The sequence below is a fragment of the Dipodomys merriami genome, unplaced genomic scaffold (assembly GCF_024711535.1).
Source record: "Dipodomys merriami isolate MVZ:Mamm:240054 unplaced genomic scaffold, mDipMer1.0.p SCAF_2, whole genome shotgun sequence".
Classification (NCBI taxonomy): Eukaryota; Metazoa; Chordata; class Mammalia; order Rodentia; family Heteromyidae; genus Dipodomys; species Dipodomys merriami.
In genome coordinates, this window is record NW_027203381.1 from 26658079 (window position 1) to 26676454 (window position 18376).

At 34.6% G+C, this 18376-nt stretch overlaps 1 pseudogene; it reads left to right on the plus strand.

Moving 5' to 3' along the window:
• The first annotated feature begins 9458 nt into the window (after positions 1–9458).
• On the plus strand, positions 9459–9859 carry LOC138831813 (histone H3.3A-like; annotated as a pseudogene).
• The last annotated feature ends 8517 nt before the right edge of the window (positions 9860–18376 follow it).

The window sequence follows — 18376 nt, forward strand, 5'->3', positions numbered from 1 at the left end:
CATAAGCAAACTGTGTTTCCTTGATGTTCTTAACTTCACAAAAGATTAAAACTGTTTTTGCATAGGTTATTATAATCATTTAAAATAAAACTGTACAGGTAAAATGTAAATGCTTTACTATTTTGTATAAAAATCTTGAGTATGTGCATATTTCATATGTCTAGGATCCATAGACGTAATTCTCTAGGGACAGGGGTGACTGCAATTAAATTATGTTTACATGGGTGTACACTTACCTGCGTCATGAATAACATTTTTCAACTTGGAAATGCACTTGCTCATTTCACGGGCAGTTCCGAAAATTTCATTTAGGTTAAAATTGTGAAACTAGGATGTGAGCTTCACATATTTTATGGTTAAATCTCTATTCTTTATGTTCTTATAAATACTGACCTCATATTACATATCAGTTCCAAGTTGTATCACATTAAATTATCTGACAAATATATAAAAATTGTAAGTATTCTTTTTTTCCATTAATATTTGTCTTTCTTAGAATTTCACAAGGGATCACTTTTTAATTTTCTTTAGAAAACATGTATTTTAAAGTATTCTTTAGAATAACATCTCATATATTTGATACCTTAGATTTTATAGGCTACTAACATTTTTAAGATTTTTTGCTGGGTGGAAACTTCTATGACTTGTTTTTTTACACATTTGTTTCTATTTTATGTGTACATATATGGAGGCCTTTATCAGATTATGTCATTTGCAGCAACTGGATCTGAAAAATACTTCCAAATATCTGTTTTCTTTTGTTCAGTTCTAGACAGGCATGACTGATAAAATTGTATACATTTCAATTATATAAGAAGATGACTTGGTATATGTATGAACTATAAAATGATTATCATAATCAAGCTAACTAACATAACAATGAAGTTTCATTGTTTTTCCTTCTTTCCATACCTGCATGATAAGAACACAGGACATCTACTCTCACCAAATTTAAATAATTAATACATTATTACTAACATCAAGTTTAATGTTATACACTAGATATACAGAACTTGTTCATCTCAAAACTCAAAGTATGCACTTGTTGAACAGCTTTAACTTCCTTTCCTACACACTATAACTATTTGTAAGCAAGCATCAGTTTATTCTTTCTTTTAGTCAACATTTTTACATTTTATATATAATTAATACTAGTGATTTCATTTATTGTGTCTACTTTATTTCACTCAGTATGATCTTTTTTCTATCACAATTATATACTATCACAATTGTAAGATGTATTTTCTTATGATTGAATAATCTTGCATTTTTGATAGATGGATAGATACATAGAACTAGATCATATATTAAATTTTATTTATCTGTCAACAAACTCATGTTTATGGTTAAATATTCTTGTTGTTAACAATGTCATAATGAACAAGAAGTTGACACTGATCTTCAATTTAATTTTATTGTCAAGGTGATGTACAGAGGGGTTACAGCTACATAGATAAGGTAGTGAGTACATTTCTTCTCAAACATTGTTATTCTTTAATTTCCTTTGGAGCTGTACTCAGTAGGTTGGATTATGGTATCATATGTAAGTCTATTTTTACTTTTTTCAGGAACCTTTATACAGATGTTAGTAATGATTGTACTAGTTTACATTCCCACTAACAGTGTAAAAGAATTTCATTTTATCATTTTATTAACACACAGTTTACTGTTTAACTTTTTATGCTAATATTTGGTAGGTAATATTTCATTACAATTTTTAATTTCATTTCATTGGTGATAAGGGATTTTGAAAATTTTTAAAAAATATATGGTGGTCTTTAGCTGTGCTGTCAACTTTGGAAAAAGTATCTCAGTTTACCATGTTGAGTTGGCATTGTACAGAAATTAATAGCCATATTGGTCTAGAAATGTCAAACTTAATTTTTTTCCATTTGTACAGGGGTAAACGCACTGTATTAAATATGTAAGGTCTTATCTACGTGGGTTTGATTACAGAAACTAATAAAGTATTCTCTAAATAAAAAAAATATATATGGTGGTCATTGTCTTTATTTTTAATCATATATTTTTCAGAAATGTATAAAACATTATTTCAAGTTTTCAGATAGCTCACTTTTTGATATGTACTATATATGTGTATATATACACACATACATATATGTCAAGTCTATTTTTAATACTATTTGGAATTAGAAGGCCATTAGCCAGATTTATCTCTTTGTTGTATAACGAAATCTAGTAATTTTTATACATTTATAAGTCTTCTGCTATGGTTCTTTTCATTTAAATTATAATTTATACTTGTCTCCCGAGATCTATTTTCTATATATTTTCACAACAATGCTTGATAAGAAATGTACTCGTTATCTTGCCCATGTCATTGTAACTCCTCTGTACGGTATTCTCACAATAAAAAAAAATGTAGAGATGGAAAGTTGTTATTAACAATATGTACTAATTACCTTGCTCATATAACTGTAACCCCTCTGTACAATATTTTTACAATAAAAAACTTATTAAAAATAAAATAAAAGTTTTTGGTTTTTAAAAAATCATGTATTCTTGGTGTATTTTTGGTTGATTTTTAACTATTGGGTTTGATGAGTGTCTGTTGTATAGTCTATCAATGATTGAAAATATCCCACTGTATTCCTATTCTAATAATATAATTCTATTTATCTCTCTTCTGTTAGTATATACTATATATTGAATGGTGAGTTCATCATGATAAGCATTATCGATGATTCATAATTGCTTTGTTTTCTTGATTCACAGACCTTTATTTGTCTCTTACGAGTTTAACACCGAAGTTGTTTTGCTTGATATAAGTATAGCTATCTCTCTGCTCTTGAAATTTATATTTTCAGAGAATATTTATGTATGTGCTTTCACTTTTAATTTAAAGTAAGACTTTCATATTTTGGATCTTTTTTTCTCTTCTTTTATATATATATTTTGAGCTTTTTCTTTCTGTGTTGGGGGTTAATCTCAGTGCTTCATACTTCGTAGGCAGAGGTCATAGTACTAACTATGAGGAGGAGGCCATACAACTAATAAATTGCCTCCACCAATTTATTGTGCTGATTATTTGGGGAATAGGACTTATTTTCTTGATGGGTACCAACCTGGACCATAATTTACAAATTTTAGGTTTCCTATCATAGCTAGAATGACAGGTGTGAACCATCTCACTCAGCTACTAGTTAGGAAGAAACCTCAATAACTATTTCCCTAGTAGCCTCAAAATTTATCATTTATTATTTTGAAATTATTTAAGATTATATGCATGAGACACAGGTGCTTGATTAAGCCTTTTTAATTTTTGCTATTTTCATTTGCATATGTTAATAGTACAAAGTTGTTCCACAGTGTACTTTCAGACAAGTTCAACATAATCAAATGATTATGTTTTTCTTAGGTCTCCTCTCCTTTCCCATTTTTTGAAAGTACTAGGCAGGTTTTTATTTTATTATTATAATTCATATGTGTATATATTTAACCTATATGATATATTATTTTAATATATTCAACTACTGTGCTTTTTACTAAAAGAAAACATAATTCATTTACATTTAAAGCAATGAATTACAGGAAAGGGCTATAAGTTGTGTTAGAGAATTCTATTCTGCTTACCTTCAATCTTATTTTTTCTCTTTTTCTGTCTTTTTCTATGATTGGATAACATGCTTAGTAGCATTTTTTAAAATTTAGTTGAAGATAACAGTATCATGGGTTTTTCTACCCTGGCTGGCTCCAAATATCAAACTCTAGATCTCAACCTCATGATTACCTAGGCTTGAGCCATCAGCACCCAGTCCTACTGGCATATTTCTATTATCTCTTCACTAGCCATTCAACAGACAAGGGTCTCATATCTAAAATATACTTAGAGCTCAAAAATTAAATCCTCCAAAAACAATCAATGAAACAACTGCCCAACTAGTAAGTGGGCTAAAGACTTAAAGAGAGACTTCTCTGAAGATGAAATCAGACTGGCCAATAGACACATGAAGAAATGCTCAACTTTTCTGGACATAAAAGAAATGCAAATCAAAACAATATTGAGATTCTACCTTACACCAGTTAGAATGTCATAATTAAGAAATCTAACAACAACAGATGCTGGAGGGGATGTGGTCAAAAGGGAACCCTACTGCATTTTTTGGTAGGAATGTAAACTTGTTCAACCACTCTGGAAAGCAGTATGGAGATTCCTCAAAAGACTCCACATAGAGTTCCCCTATGACCCAGAAATCCCACTTTAGAGCATTTTCTCAAGGGATCACAAACAAGGCCATACTAAAACTACCTTCACAACTTTGTTTATCCCAGCATTTATCCCAGCTAAGATATGGAACCAACCCAGATGCCTGTCAGTTGATGAAAGAGAATGTGGTATATATACACACAATCAAAGTCTATGCCTTGATCAGAAAGAATGACACCACCCCATTTGTTAGGAAATGGAAAGAGGTCCTTCACTTCTTTAGTTAATTCCTAGGTATTTTATTTTTTTGTGGGGATATTACAAAAGGAGTTGCTTTCCTAATTTCAGTCACGCTCTACTCATTGTTGGCATACAGGAAAGCCATTGATTTTTGAGGGTTAATTTTATACCCTGCTACTTTGCCAAAGTTTCAGATTGGCTCAAGTAACTTGGGAGTGGAGTCCATAGGGTTCTTTAAATACAAGATCATGTCATCTGCAAAGGGGGAGAGTTTTATGTCAGGTTTCCCTATTTGGATCCCCTTTATGTTTGCATCTTGTTTTATTGCTTTAGCTTGGCATTCTAATACTAAATTGAAGAGGAGCGGAGAGAGTGGACATCTTTGTCTCATTCCTGATTTTAGAGCAAATGGCTTTACCTTTTTGCCATTAAGTATAATGCTGGCTGTAGGTTTGTCATACACAACCTTTATTATATTGAAGAATGTTCCCTGGATTCCTAGTTTCTCCAGAGCTTTCATTATAAAGGGGTGTTGGATCTTGTCAAATGCTTTTTCTACATCTATTGAGATAATCTTGTGGTTCTTATTCTTGCTCTTGTTGATGTGATGAATTACATTAATTGATTCCTGTATATTGAAACAGCTTTGCATCCCTGAAATGAATCCTATTTTATCTCTTATTTCTTTAACAATATATTTGCCATGTTATTGTTCTTGTTTTCTATTGTTATTTCTGTTTGTTCTTAGTGCGGTCCCTGCAGTTTGAACTCTGAGCCTGTGCCCTGTCCCTGGGCTCCTTTTGCACCAGGCTAATAATGCTCTACAACTTAAGCTGCAGTGTCATTTCTGGCTTTTTCTGTGATTAATTGGAGATAAGAGTCTCTTGGAGTCTCCTTCCTAGGCTAGCTTCAAACCATGATCCTCAGATATCAGCCTCCTGAGTAGCTAGTATGACAGGAGTGAGTCACCAGCACTGGGCTGGAAGGTAGTTTTTTTATTTGTTGTTGTTTTTGTCAGTCGTGGGGCTTGAACTCTGGGCATGGGCACTGTCCCCCAGCTCTTCAGCTCAAGGAGAATGCTCTACCACTTAAGCGACAGTGCCACTTCCAGTTTTCTGGTGGTTTATTGGAGGCAAGAGTCTCAGGGTCTTTCCTGCCTGTCCTGGCTTTGAACCATGATCCTCAGATCTCATCCTCCTTAGTAGCTAGGATTACAGGCGTGAGCCACTGGTGCCCAGCTGGAAGATAGTTTTTTTTATACTAGAGATTCTGTTCCTTTCTCCAGCCTTTTCTATGCATGGTTCCACACTACCCATCTTGTTACACCTTGAGAGTTAGGAAGGAAAACTTAAGATTGTATTTATTTTCTCTCTTATACAAAGTGAAGCCAATTTCTTAAGTCCTCAAATATATTTTCCCAAGAGTTTTATCCTAAATGCTTCCTTCTGTTCAACCTCGAGGAGTTGAGATAGTTGAATGCAATGCTCATGAGCTACTTGGAGACACATAATATTTCGGGATTAATTTTATAGGTCCAGCCATGTACAGTATAGAGTCAGTGCACAGTGTAATGAATCTGTTCTTCACTTTTTTTCAATGTGTCTATTCTTGCATTTTTTTTTATTATTGCTCCAACAGTGCACTAGAAATTCTCTTCTTGATTCCCATGAGTTATGCTTTTCAATGTGCAGTTGTCTAAATGGGTGCATTGTAGAAAGATAATGGTAGAACGTTCCCATTCCCCCATCTTTCTCATTGTCTTTCTTTGGCAAACAATTATTCACATAGTAGTAGGCACTGGATTCCTTTTACTGACAGGACAGACTGATGTCTGTCTAAATAATAGTCATTTCTAAAATTTATATGTGAATCATTGTATCTAAGAACTAAATGTTTTTTGATGAACATCATACAAATCCTGTAATTACTGGGAGTACTGGATCTAAATTCGTACACCAAAGAAACTTAAGATTTTTTTGACTATATAACAATGACATTAGAACAAGGAGAAAATAGTTAAAAGTAAGTTTAATTTTAAAGGATACGCTAATATCAAGCTTATATGGGTATTTTTATAACTATGATTTTCAGCCATATTTCTGATAGCTAGTTACCCCATAACATGCATAATTTTTATTTTTCTAAACTCTCCTGGTTGGTTGTGTACTCACAGAACAGAAATTATTTTTAAAATTCACATTTCCTAATATTTAATATATTTTATTGTCTAATACCCCATACAAGGATAATCTATCAGTTACAATAATTGTATATTCTCATATATTTTTTCATAATGAAAATGCCTACAAGTGACATATTATATATTTCCACTCAATTAGTGTTGTCTGGCATTAGAAGGTTCTTGTATTTTGTCTTTTCCCATTTATTTAGTTATCTATTCTTTGTGTAAGAAAATAAATCTTACAAACATAATTATAACCCAGTAACTATCTTTGTAAGAACATAGAGTTTTGGTGAAAGCAAGTAAAGTAATTTTAGCAATACATAGATCATGTCTACAATGGAAATTGCCTGTGTAACTCATTTTTTAACTACATAGTCCTAGATATATAGTAACTTTATATGTTACTATGACATCACATGCAAACAAAAAGAGAAGGACAATGTCTCTGTTATTCAATTTTAGCCAAAGAACTTTAGGATCGAATGATGCCTCTATACTCTATTGGGTCAAGTTTTTTTGTTTTTTGTTTGTTTGTTTTTTTGTCGGTCATGGGGCTTGAACTCTGGGATTGGGAGCTGTCCCTGTGCTCTTCAGCTCAAGGTGAGTGCTGTACCGCTTACGCCACAATGCCACTTCCTATTGGGTCAGTTTTGACTCAGGTAGTTTCTACATTCACAGGGCCACTGTGGGGCTTAGGATTCTTTTGTTTCTTTTCTTCTTTGTGCTGTCAGGTCTTCTTAACATCAAAACTCTTGTTGGCTGAGGATTGGTAATTGGCATACAAATATAAGAGCTTAGATATTCCCAGCAGACAGATTATTAGAACACTGAACTTGAGAGGAGGAAAAGAAAATATCTTGTTCTCCTATTGCTTGGTAGCATTGCAGAATTCTTTAATCATATTGGAGTCCATATACTTTAGCATCATGATATTGTTCATGCTTTCCTTCACTTTCTTGGGTCTAAATGGGGGTAGAAACCATTGAATGAGAAAAAGAATAAACTTGAGTCAAATAAGTCAAACACAATTGCTTTGACATTTTTTAAATCATAATTATGCCACACATGTGGCCATGAATTAGATGATAAACTTTGGGACATTTTATTAATCTCATTTTTGTGTTGTGTGCTAGATTTTCACAGGTCTTCCAACTGTCTGCTGTTCTTGTATACCCAAGATACCACTGGATTTGAACATAATAAATCAGTTCTGGGATTCTTAATTTATCATTTTCTATTTTAAAAATTTACAATTGACTAATTTATTATGTAGATTTTCTAATGGGCATAATGATAATATTTGAAACACTTTTTAAAGTTCTAAAAGAGTGAACACAAAGAAACTAGGACATGCATTGTTGGAGAAGCATGACATCAGGTGTAGGTGGTGTAGAAGAATGGAGAGAGGATGGAAGGAAGAACAAACATAGTTATAATATTCAACGAACATATGTAAAGATGGCCCTAAGTAAATTGAGTGGGTTGGTAGGGTTAGGAATGATGGGTGGAATGATGAAAAGGGTGATGTTGACTAAATTGTATTGTACTCAAAAACTGACAGGTTGATTTGAAACCCATTGATATAAATACTAAAGAAAAATAAAAAATAAGGATATTTGGTATCTTTTAAACCCACTGAATGATTACTACACACACTGGGACATGATAAATTATATAGTACTGTAGACAGTCACACACTGAGCCCAAAGGGCATACACACAGGAGTGATTGACACAGGCTATAAAGCTATGTGCATATGATCATATAAACTAACATTGTATGAAATGAACTCCAAGAAAAGGAAACAAGGGATATTTTAGCTACTATTTTGGTTTTATTTTCCTTTTGTCTTGCTTGTTGTTTGTTTGTATTGGAAAGGGTAAGAGAGGGGGACACAAAAAAGTTGGAACAAAGTGGTACATACTTGACCTTAAGTGGAAAAACCAACTATAAATCTTGTGGGTGAGACAGGAAGCAAAAACTGGGAGAGAGCAAGGGAAGAGGAGACATGGGTCAGAAAGAATTTTACCCTTACTTGATGCATGTAACTGTAACCCGTCTGTATATCACTTCTACAATAACATTTTTTAAAAGTCTCATGAAAGTATCTGTATGTGTAGGGGAAAATTGTAGGAATACTGTTTTTAACATACTTAAGATGTATAGTAGTGTGTTCAAAGGCAAAATCATCCTACAATACAGAGTATTTTCTCATTCACCTTTGTCAAGTAAGATCAAGTAAATATCTCTGTGCCTGTAGATAGAGTGAAGGAAAACATGGATTTATTTATCAATAGTGTTCCAGAGAAGAGACATGCCTGTAATATACATTGGTGGACTGAATGGAAAGAGATGCCATGGACTTAAACTTGGTTCCAGTCTCTTTTTAAGGCCTCTCATACACATAGTCGGGCAGATAGGAATTTGTAATATTCTTCTCATTTCTACAAAACAGATGAACATGAAATCAACTCAATGAAACTAGATAAGAATAAGGATTCAAAAGATTCCACCAAGCAGCTAAATTTGTGAAACTAGCATTTTGAATAAAAGCCATAATATTAACAAGATAAATAACCCTCTCTAAACAAAAATCAAAGAAGAAATAAATAGTCTTATGGAAAATGACTAAAACAATAGGCATCAACTCTGAATAACTAATTAGAGGCATGAGAAATAAATAAAATAAAGGAAGGGAAAATTTATAACACAGGAGACATCACTATTGGAAATAAAGTACGGGGAAAAAATGAAAGAAGAAATAGCATTTAAAAATATCCAGTTGAGGCAGCCGTCTTGCCAGCATCACCTCTCGTTCTCCATGCTCCAGCCGCAGGGGAAGGGATTTGCGTAAGGCCTCTCTGTATGGTGGCCTTCACCAAGCCGACCATCGACACATCCACGGGTGGTAAAGCACCCAGGAGACAACTGGCAACCAAAGATGCCCACAAGAGTGAGACCTCCACTGGAGGGGTGAAGACACCGCACAGCTACAGGCCTGGTACTGTGAGATTAGATGCTACCAGAAGTCCACTGAATTTCTGATTTGCAAGCTCCCTTTCCAGCGTCTGGTGCGAGAAATTACTCAGGACTTCACAACAGACCTGCGCTTCCAGAGTGCTATTGGTGCTTTGCAGGAGGCAAGTGAGGCCTATTTGGTTGGCCTTTTTGAAGATACTAATCTGTGTGCTATCCATGCCAAACGTGTGACAATGGTGCCAAAAGAGATTCAGCTAGCACGCCACATATGTGGAGAACGTGCTTAAGAATCCATTAAAGTGAGAGGCATTTCATTCTTAAAGGTCTCTCTTCTCCCCCCTTTTCTTGTTATCAGTAGTTCTCACCCCGCCCCGCCCCTGCCGGCCCCCGACATCCGGTCAAAAGGAACCTAAGTATATAATTGCCCGTGGAAAAATAGGGGACAGAAATCAGCTATTGGCAGTTTTTCCATTTTCACTTGTGTGTGAATTTTTAATATAACTGTGGGGATATAAAGCATTAATGCAAGTGAAAATGTTTCAGTGAGCAAGTTTCCACAGTTCAACTTTATAATAATTATAAATAAACATGTTAATTTTTTCCGGACAATGCCAGAATTTGGATTTTTAAAAAAATGTAAATTTTTTTATTGTTGGCAACTAAATGGTGTTTGAAACATTTTTATCATACAGTAGATTCCATTCATTCACTCCACTTTTCTGAGTGTCCTACATGCCAATACATGTTTGAAATGTTGTCTGTCTTCTGTGCTGTTCCTATAAATTTTCTATTAAAATATATTAAACTACAAAAAAAGAAAATATCCAGATGAAGCTAAAATTATGTGAAATTAAAAAATTGTTAGGGGATATTATTTCTCAGGGAAAACTGTGAATCATTCAGAAGTATATTCTGGTAGCAATAGATATGTATGGGTAGTGAACTGAAGCAAAGTTTGAAAGAGCTGGAGTTAGAATCTGATCCCTAGAAGTTTCAAACATTCTACCAAATAGAATAGAAAAGGCATGCTCTTTCTCATCACAAATATTGTCAATATGATGTGATATGTCATCATGAATGTATACTATTTATTTTCAACATTCTTAATGGCAATCATAAGAAGTAGAAATATTGTCTACATCTATATCAATATCACCGTTTTAATATGTCAGGGTGGGAATTCCCTTTGGATTGTATCTCAGCATAAACAGTACATGTTTATGTACATGTCTGAGGGCTCAAGATGAAACTGAATGAAATATGTCCATTCACACAGTAAACTAAATATAAATGACACAGGGGTAAATAGTTGTTTTCATTTGAAACAATTTATTTATGACATAAGAAAAGGTGAGGGCTGGGAATGTGGCTTAGTGGTAGAGTGATTGTCTGGATGACATAAGGCCCTAGGTTTGATTCCTCAGTACCACATACACAGAAAATTAGTAAAAGAAAGGAAAAAATAATGAAATAATTAATGAAAATGTGGCATACTTTAAAATTGTAGCTTCCTCTGAAAGACACTCAGAAAAAAATTTCCCTTAAGGTTGCAAGCATGTTATACATTTGGTATACCAACCAAGTTCAAAATCAATTATAATGCTACAAAAAGTTTCTGTTCACAAAGATTTTGGCAACTCAAGAAAGGAAATGGGCCGGATGCTGGTGGCTCACTCCTGTAATCCTAGCTACTGGGGAGGCTGAGATCTGAGGATTGTGGTTCAAAGCCAGCCCGGGCAGGAAAGTCCATGAGACTCTTATCTCCAAAAAAACCACTAGAAAACCAGAAGTGGCACTGTGGTTCAAGTGGTAGAGCATTAGCCTTGAGCTGAAGAGATGAGGGATAGTGCCCAAGACCAGAGTTCAAGCCCCACGATCGACAAAAAAAAAAAAAAGAAAGGAAATGGAATGCTAATTTGATATGTTGTAGAAAATGTTACAAAATCATTGTCATATGAAAACAGAGATCAAGTAGTACATAACTAAAAATATGGAGGGACAAATGTGTTCTAAAGGTATGAAAGGTATGAAAATTTTTTTTGTCAACTATGTCAAACTGACTGAATCCAGAAATGCTTAAAGAACACTGTCCAATTATCAATTTTTTTTGGGGGGGTTGTTTGTTTGGTTGTTTTTGTTGGGGGGTCCGGTCGTGGGGCCTGAACTCTGGGCCTGGGCGCTGTCCCTCAGCTCTTCAGCTCAAGGCTGGCTAACGCTCTACCACTTGGGCAACAGCGCCACTTCCGGCTTTTTTCTTTCTTTCTTTCTTTTTTTTTTTTTTTTTTTTTTTTTTGCCTATGTGGTGCTGAGGAATTGAACCCAGAGCCTCAGCATGCAAGGCAAGCGCTCTACCACTGAGCCACATTCCCAGCCCTCAATGAGTTTTAATAGAACTAAAACAGTAGAAAATTGAACAATCGCTCTTTCCTGAAGCTGAGATGCATTCTTCTCTTGCTGTTTATGACATCAGTACTCTGGACTTTTTGGCTTTTAGAATCTAGTATACATACCACACCCCATTACCTGCACACTCCTGCATTCCCAAGGTTTTATTAACATACTGAGAGGCATGCTTTCAGATACTTTGATGTTTCTGAAGTTATTGCAAAGGGACTGAGGCACATTTGCAGAGCTTTAGAATCTCTAGGTTATAATTGGTCTCATTCTCTGCTTCTACAACCACGTGAGTAAATTTGACTAATAATTTCCTTCTACTTATATATATATGTTTTTATTTATTTATTTAGGTAGGTCATGGGACTTGAACTCTGGGCCTGAGAGCTGTCCCTCAGCTCTTCAGCTCAAGGCAATTGTTCTACCACTTGAGCTACAGTGCCACTTCTGGTTTTCTGGTGGTTTATTGGAGATAAGAGTTTCATGGACTTTGCTGCTTGGTCTGGCTTTGAACCACAATCCTCAGCTCTCAGCCTCTGGAGTAGGTAGGATTACAGGCGTGAGCCACCGGCACCTGGCTCCTTCTATTTTTTTTTAAGGTATTCATTTTTTATTGTAAAGGTCATATACAGAGGGCTCACAGTTGAATGGGTCAGATAATGAGTACACTTCTTTTTGAACAGTGTTAATTCCTCCCTCATTTTCTAAAAAGAATTCTAAATTAATTCAGTTCTAGCTTTTTTTCCCATTAGTACCCAGAAATTTTCTTAAAACTGTTTGAAAAAAAATCACAGACTTTACAAATATTACTGTCCTATGCTCTACAAAACGCATGTTTACTGATAAAAAGAAATCTGGAAATCTATGCAACTATTAACATAAACAAGCACAACCCTTTTTTTTTTTTACTGCCCAATAAATAAGTGGGCTAAAGCTTTAAAGAGCAACTTCTCTGAAGAGGAAAGAAGGATGGCCCATAGACACATGAAGAAATGCTCAACCTCCCTAGCCATAAAAGAAATGCAAATCAAACGACATTGAGATACCACCTCACTCCAGTTAGAATGGCTAAAATCAAGAACTCTAAAAACAACAAATGCTGGAGGGGATGTGGACAGAAGCAAACCTTACTACATTGTTGGTGGGAGTGTAAACTTGTTCAGCCACTTTGAGATTTTTTTTTTTTTTTTGAGTGCGGTCGTGGGGCCTTAACTCTGGGCCTGGGTACTGTCCCTCAGCTCTTCAGCTCAAGGCTCGCGCTCTACCACTGGAGCCACAGCACTACTTCCGGCTTTTTTCTTTTTGCTTATGTGGTGCTGAGAAATCGAACCCAGGGCCTCAGGCATGCAAGCGAAGCGCTCTACCACTGAGCCAACTTACCAGCCCATGTTCAGCCACTTTGGAAAGAAGTATGGAGGTTCTTCAAAAGACCCAGAAATCCCACTTTTTACCCAAATGATCACAAAAAAGACCATATTAAAGCTACCAGCACAACTATGTTTATTGCAGCATTATTTACCATAGCTAAGATATGGAACCAACTCAGATGGCCCTCAGTAGATGAATGGATCAAGAAAATGTGGTATATATACACAATGAAATTCTATGCCTCCATCAGAAAAATGACATTGCCCCATTTGTTAGGAAATGGAAACACTTGGAAAAAATTATATTAGGTGAAGTAAGCCAGGCCCAAAGAAACATAGGTTCTTTTATTTTTATAACTCATAGATATGTATATTCTTCTTGAGAATCCTACTAATACTGCCACATTATTGGATGTTTGCATTTATTTGCTTTTGTGATATTTCTTACTTATTATGATTCTCAGTAAAAGAAATTTTCTTTAATCTATGCTTTCAATCATAATTTCACATTATTTTATTTAGTAGTGAACAAAATATTTTTGGACCAAGTTGAACCAAACCCAGATCTGCCTCTAGGTTGCAAAGTATGATGTCTTATGTAATACAAATCTTGACAATGACAACATAACAAGGAGTGAGAATCTATGTAATAAGCTGGCTCTCCTTTTGGTTTTGATAGGTAAGAGCCAATAGGCATTTTTGTATTAATAAAACATAATTTAATGCATTTTAGTAAGCTTAACTAGCATTAAGATGAAAGGTAAAATTAACACATTTTTTAAAATCCCAAGTAGCTTTCTTGAATTCAAACCCCTATGTCCTTGTTTATCTATTTTGTTCAAGGATGCCAGTACTGCATAAGCCACTTGTGGCTTTGTGGGGATTGAGAAGAGATAAGAATCTCACAGGGTTTTGTTTTGTTACAAAATCTGGTTTCAAGTCACAATCCTCAGATCTCAGACTCTTGAGTAGCAAGGATTATAGGTTATTGAACCACCAACACTACCGACTGATAATTATTCACAATGATCCAGTTACTTTTGGATTACTTATTCTCACTGTTCTATTCTGTTTTATTTAACTATGGATTTTTTATACTTTATAACTCAATTCACAGAATTAGAGTATTGAAATATCTAAGAAAATTTCTCTAAAATCTCTAAGAAAAATGTGTACCAAACTACAATCGAAGGACAAAGGCAAAGGAGCAATAAATATAAAAATGTATGGTTCATGGATTTCTGTTTAATAGTACAAAATATATTATAAATTAAGTTAGATTAAAAAATTAAAAACGGGCCTAGTGTTAGAAACTGTGATTCCAAATCTTCAGGTTAAGAAGCTCAAGAATTGTGGTTTAAGATCAGCTGATCTATACTTTATCTAAAAAACAACCAAAGAGGGCTGGGAAGGTGGCTCAGTGGTAGAGCACTTGCTTTGCATGCATGATGCCCTGGGTTTGATTCCTCAGCACCACATAAGCAAAAAGAAAAAAACCCGGAAGTGGTGCTGTGGCTCAAAGTGGTAGAGCGCTAGCCTTGAGCTGAAGAGATGAGGGACAGCACCCAGGCCCAGAGTTCAGGCCCCACTACTGGAACCCCCCCCAAAACAAAACAAAACAAAAACAACAAATAGCAAAAGATTAGGAGTGTTGGCCCGTGAGTAAATTTCTGGTGTAACAAGGCCTTGAGTTCAATCATGTATACTCTATACACAACACACACACACACACACACACACACACACACACACACACACACACACACACACATGTACTCTTTATTAATTATTATTCTATTAATATTATTTTCATATGCATTCAAAACTTTTATATAGTCAATATGATTAATACTTCTTTGTGTAAAAAAATCAATGAAAATGAAGAAATATCAAACAAGCAGGTGAACACATGTACAGTATAGCAATATTTATTTATTTATTGTCAGTTGTGAGTCTTGATCTCTGGAGCTGGGCTCTGTCCCTGCCCTCTTCAGCTCAAGGCACATTATCTACCATTTGAGCCACAGCACCACTTCCTATTTCCTGGAGATAAGATTCTCACAGACTTTAGTGCCCGGGGTGACTTTGAACCAAGATTCTCAGATCTCAGCATCCTAAGTAGCTGGGATTACAGGTGTGAGCCACTGTGCCTGGCCACAATATTTATATTTTAGCACTAAAAGTTAAAAGTAAAAGAAAATGAATGAATGAACATGGAATGAACATTCCATGGCATTTCTTAGAAAATAATGTATAAATTTAATTTGTTGGAAACATTTTCTTGATCTCATTACTAAAATCTAAGTATTCTAAGCAATACAAAGTGCATTTTCCCTAAATTTAGATTATGAATCTAGAGAAGCTAATCTCTTAATGGAATATAACTTTCCAAATTCTTGAACATGCATTGTATTTATAAACTGACATCTTAAATTGAAACCTCTTGGTATAAATACATAAATGAAATATTTTTAAATTTAAACTTTTTAGAATCACCCTCTAATAAAAATGTGTATATTGTGCATATGTATCAAAATGTTTTTTAATAAATGTATATTTTTCTTAATATTCTCAGTACAGTTAAATTACATTACATTTTACAGTGAGAAAATAGTCATTTGCAAATATTTGTAATCCTGTCTACAAAGTAACACAGCTTAGTCCTCAACTTGCTTAGAGAGTCCATTCCAGAGTGGGATAAATAAACATTTTGGAACCAGTATCAACAGAATGGTGCCAGCCACCAAGGGAGAGTGGAAGGATGGGTAGATCTTTTTTATTTTATCTAAGCCTCAAAAAATAGTCATCATTACACCTATGACATACCCATATGGAGACAATCCTATCACACTCACTTTTTAAAAAATCCACATCAAAGTCAATGCAAACAGACAGAAAAAATTCACCTTCAAAACTCTTGAACTAAATCACAATCTGCAGGGTGATGTGTGAGAACAGTCATCTATTTATTTCCAATTACCTGAGAATAGCGAGAAAAATTTGCTTCCAATATTCTTGCACCCCAGCTGGCCTTCAGATTTCTGGGATGTGACATTGAGGGTCATTAAAGCCAGAAACACTTGTTTTCCAGGAGAACGGACTAAATGTTTCACTGTGCTGGCTGCTGCTGGCTCAGCTGCTACTTGCTCAGGTTGTACTTCAATTTTTCTTTTCGTTTTAGAATTTGGTCTCCCCTTTTTCCATTATACTTAGAAATATATGACTCTGAATGATGTGTATAATGGGAAACTGATGTTATGTGAGTACTTTATTGACATAGCTGCCCAGAGAACATCTTAGCCTACCTCTCTATGTTGTGAAGTTTATTGTTCCCTATCCACAAGTCACCCACATAAGTAAATAGTAAATAAGAGAAAGTACATAATGAATTATAATTCAACTTTCCCTAAACACTTAAAAAAATCCAAGCTATGATCATTAAACTTGAGTACATGGTTCTGTCTCCCTGAACATCAGGCTGTGAGATTTATGGCTCTTTTGCAACACATTGTCTAATAGATATGGGAGTCCTTATATATATCCAACAGGAGAAAAACTTGAGTGTCACAATATCCAAGAGTCAGAGTCTGCTGCCTGAGGGTAGCTCCATCCTTTTTAACATGGAAGCAGAGTGCTATGTTTCTCTTTCATTCAACATAGGAGCCTCTAAACATCTGATATCAGTCCACGGTGATGTTGAGATTCTGGGAAAAAATAAATAGTCAAATATTGTAGGAAATTTTCATGCTGTGCCTCCAATTTACAGATATGTGTTATACTTGATGGACATTAACTGGTTAATGACCATGAATCCTACTGCCAATTAGAAAAATGACAATAATATTTCATCAAATTATTTGTTTTATGCTTAAATACTTGCATTGGAATGTTCAAAAACAATTTAAATCTAAGATCTAACAATCAACTTTGGTGAACAAAATAGTTAACACAAATATCATTAACATATTGGCAGACATAGAACACATTATTTGCATATGTAATGGTGGCAGAGGGTCCAAAAGTTTGTAAGGAAAATAAAGTCAATTGATCAAAACAGAAACACTAAGATATACTGAACTGTTAAGTTACAGTTCTGCTGGCTATTAATAGATGGTATGTGTTTGATTTACTTTTCTCTCTGTGTGAATTAGTGTCCATATGTATTTTGTGTAATAGATAAAAATAACTTCTTTTTATGATTATTTTGAAATGCTAGAATGAAAATAAAACTAATCATGATTAAAAAAGAATATAATTTGAAGAAATGTTCCTTAGATATGCATGATAGAAATGAAAATTCTACACAAAATGTTACCATATTACATATGCTAATAATTGATAATTTATCATATGGGTTATTGTAATTATTGGGACAAAGTGAAATTTATATTTCTAGTACATCAGTAAGCCATTTCCTTTCAGAGTTTGCCTATAATTCACTTCAGTATATGAACTCATATCTTCACTGTAGTCCTTCATACCTTAGGTTGGATAAATTTCCTAGTCTAATGTGTTCTTCACTAACGTATTAGGACTACTTGTCAATATCTTTTGTTTCCAGTAAATAAAAATAATATTTATCCCCTCCCAGTTATAGAACTTCCTTGGACTCACCTATGCAGAGTCAAGAACACAGTAATCCTGCATTGTTAATTCATTTAATTACGTATTAATACTCTGTGTCCGGGCCTCTACTCTCACCATGCGGACAGCTGTCAGCAGATAGACACAGTCTATCTTGCCACTTCGGTCCAGTGGAGAGACAATTAGATATCCAAATCAATATTTAAACTCAGATCAAAACAAGTACTACTAGGGAGTAAAATAAGGCAAATGAAATGGAAGGCAAAGGATGGTAAAGATAGAGAGAGGACTGATGAAATGAATACTTTGAGAAAAAATGGTTAAGACAAGGAGGTAAGAAGGGTGAGAAGAGCAGATTTAACAGTCCTGGGGTACACAGAGCTCAGAGTGTACTGTATTCACACAGATAGGTAGGGAGAAGCTGTCTTAACGAAACCACATCAAGCATTCTGAACACTG